The sequence below is a fragment of the Nicotiana tomentosiformis genome, chromosome 6 (genome assembly GCF_000390325.3).
Source record: "Nicotiana tomentosiformis chromosome 6, ASM39032v3, whole genome shotgun sequence".
Classification (NCBI taxonomy): domain Eukaryota; kingdom Viridiplantae; phylum Streptophyta; class Magnoliopsida; order Solanales; family Solanaceae; genus Nicotiana; species Nicotiana tomentosiformis.
The window spans coordinates 43,388,435-43,392,087 of record NC_090817.1 but is presented as its reverse complement, the minus strand read 5'-3'; positions in this window follow the sequence as shown (position 1 = coordinate 43,392,087).

The following is a 3,653-nucleotide window of genomic DNA, read 5'->3' as shown; positions in this document are numbered from 1 at the left end:
ACATATGCGAAAATTCCTTCACAAATGTGGAAATCACTAAACTCCCCACTCGTCAGCTTCTGCGGGCTCCTAGCCGCTTCTGCGACTCCACACCTGCGGACTCCTTGCACACCTGCGCTCAGCTAGCCACATCTGCGGACTCCCTCAACAGCTTACCTTTCCGCATCTGCGACCATGAAGCTGCTTCTACAGGCTCATACCTGCGACCAATCCATCTCAGGTGTGAATGCACCAGGCATCAGAAACTTTAGCCAAACTCCTAAGTCCAAAGATGACCCGAACTCCATCTGAACCACACCCAGGGGCCCCGAGACGCCATCTGAACATACCAACAAGTCCTAAAAACAATACGGAGTTACTCAAAGCCTAAAATTACATCAAACAACATCGAAATCATGAATCGCACCCCATTCCAAGCCTAGTGAAACTAATCCAACTTCTAAAACTAATGTTAAACCATATCAAATCAACTCCGAATGACCTCAAATTTCGCACACTAGTCCCAAATGATACAACGGACCTACTCTAACTTCTGAAACTAAAATCTGAACCCGATATCAATAAAGTCAACTCTTGATCAAACCTCTCAACCTTCCAAACCTTCAACTTTCCAACTTTCGACAAAAATTTCAAACCAACCTACGGACCTCCAAATCAATATCCGGACATACGCCTAAGTCCAAAATTACCATACGAAGCTATCAGAACCATCAAAATCCTATTCCGGAGTCGTTTACAAAAAATTCAAATTCCGATCAACTCTTCCAACTTAAGCTTCCAACCTTGGGACTAAGTGGCCCAATTCACTCTGAAACATCCCTGAAACTAAACCAACCATCCTGGCAAGGCACAAAACCACAAATGAACATAGAAAAGGAAATAAATAGAGAAGCGGGACTATAATACATAAAACGACCTGCCGGGTCATTACAAATTCACAAGAATATAAAAAAGTATAAAAACAAAAGTTGTTTTCTGATATCTGGTGGTTTTGCATCTGCGGTGGGGAGACCGCAGGTGCGTACTCGCACGTGCGGGTGAATGAGCACTGAAGCAGGAATGGAGGAGATGGCCAGGGATCGCGGATGCGAGGGAATTTCTGCATCTGCGAGCCCACAGATGCGGAGAGTGAGCTAGAGGGATAGATCGCATAGGCAGACCCTTGTCCGCAGGTGCGCACATGCAGGTGCGACCTCTACTCACAGATGTGGACCCAGTCCCTTAAGTAATTTTTGCACCTGCAAGGAAAATTTCGCAGGTGCGGCATCGCAGGTGCAGCATCGCAGGTGCAACAGTGTGTCCGCAGATGCGGAAGAACTAGGCATAAAATGGAATTTCGAGAGTTTGATTCCCATTTTGATTTTGGGACTTTGAGAGCTCGGTGTGAGGCGATATTTCAAGGTTTTTTCAAGAAGATTGTTGGGGTAAGTGATTCTAACTCGGATTGGACTATATTTCATGAATCCATTACTATTTTCATCATCTAATTAGGGATTTGAGTTGTAAATTTGGGGGGAAATGGTAGAAACTTCATAGGCTAAAATTTCGAGTTTTGGAAGGTGATTTGAGGGTAGATTCGAGTAATTCTTGTATGGTTGGACTCGTGATTGGATGGGTGTTCGTATTTTATGACTTTTGTCGGATTTCGAGACGTGGGCCCGGGGGCCAGGTTGAGACTATTTCAGATGTTGGCTTATAATTTAGTGTTTTTCTTGTGGAACTGATTCTTTTAGCCTATATTAATTATATCGTACTGCTTGTGGCTAGATTCGGGGCATTTGGAGATTGATTCGAGGGGCAAAGGCATTGCAGAGTAGGATTTTGCGCAGTTTGAGGTAAGTAACAGTCTTAAATCTGGTCCTGAGGGTATGAAACCCCGTATTTTGGTATGATGTGATTATTTTTGGAGGTGGCGCACATGCTAGGTGATGGGCATGTGGGTGTGCACCGTGGGGGATTGTGACTTAGTCTGTCCCGTGAGACTGTAAAGTCGAATAGCTTATTGTTAATTATATGTTACCTCTGTCTTCTAGAAATTTGACTGGCATTCCTGTTAGAAGCCATGCTTAGGCCATATGTTATCACTGTTGGGACCCGCAGTGGTCGAGTACTTGTTGATAAACTGCTATTTGATGTCTTGCACTCAGTCACAGTGCTACTTGTGAGTCATATATCTGTATCCTTTTGTTTTCCTGTTGACACTTGTTATTAACTCTTTTGGCTGATTTGTATGATTTCTGAAAGCCCGAGAGGGCTGGAGAGGTTAGTGACTGAGATAGGGCCTGAGTGTCGAGATGCAAGCTATGTGAGGGTATAAGGATTAGGTTGCATGCCGCAACGAGCCTTATGGCTATTTATGGATTGTGGATCGGGTTGCACGCCGCAACAAGCCTTATGGCTATTTATGGACTGTGGATCGGGTTGCACGCCGCAACTAGACTTATGTTTACTTATATGATTAGGTCGGGCTGCACGCTGCAGCGATTTAGCGCTTGGGCTGAAAGGAGCCCCTCCGGAATCTGCACACCCCCAGTGAGCGCAAGTACCTATTGAGTGTGAGTACTGAGGGCTGAGAGTCGAGTGATTTGAGTTGTTGTGACGAGTTGAGTGACTGTTGCCCTGAGAGGATGTACTTGATTTTTCTTTTGTTGATGCACTTTGTTGCTATCTGTCATTGTTGTGAAATTCCTGTAAGATTTTATATCTGAATTGCCTGAACTTTAACTGTATAAAACTGATTGGACTTAAATTGTCGGATGCGAAAGCATGTCTATTCTTTGCTGGAATTATTGAAAATGAACTGTAATTGTATAGCTCGCCATTGCTTCTTAGTTTCTTATTTATTTCTGTTACTTGCTGAGTTGGTTGTACTCATGCTATACCCTGCACTTCATGTGCAGATCCAGGTGTGTTTGATCACGAGGTCGTTGAGTTCGTGTCGAGTACCGGAGACTACGAGGTAGTTGCCGGCGTCTGCAGACCTTGTCTCTCCTTCTACATCTTTCTTTCTTTCCTGTATTGATACTTAGACATTGCTTTTATTAGAATGGATATTTAGATGCTCATGACTTGGTGACACCCCGATATTTGGGGCTATCTTTCCGCATTTTACTTTGAATTCAACTCCGGTTTTTGTAAAAATATCTAGTATGAAAAAGCTTTGAATTATCCTTTTTATGAAATATTGAAGTATTTTGAAAGGTTGGCTTGCCTAGTACCATCGATAGGCGCCATCACGATAGGATAGAGTTTTGGGTCGAGACACTAAGCAAAGATGAAAATAATATAACAGAACCCTCGGGATCATTTGGAAAAAAAGTATGTCTGTTATGAAAATATTATTGTGGATGTCCATTTATTACTCCGCTGTAGATAATCTTCCTGAAAAAGATTATCTATTTAGTACTCCATTGAAGTTTATCTACAAGCAGCTGATGCAGGCAGGTTGCAAGCAACGCAATGAAATAACTTGCAACACCTTCTTATTAAACAGGCAGGTTGCGAGCAGCTCATACAGATAGCTTACAAGCAGCTCAAGAAAAGCCTCGCAGCTGCTTCCTGAAAAGCCTTACAGCTGCTTCCTGAAAAGCCTCACATTTTCTTCCTTTCTTCTATAAATAGAGGAGATTTCAGTTCATTATGTACATGAGTTT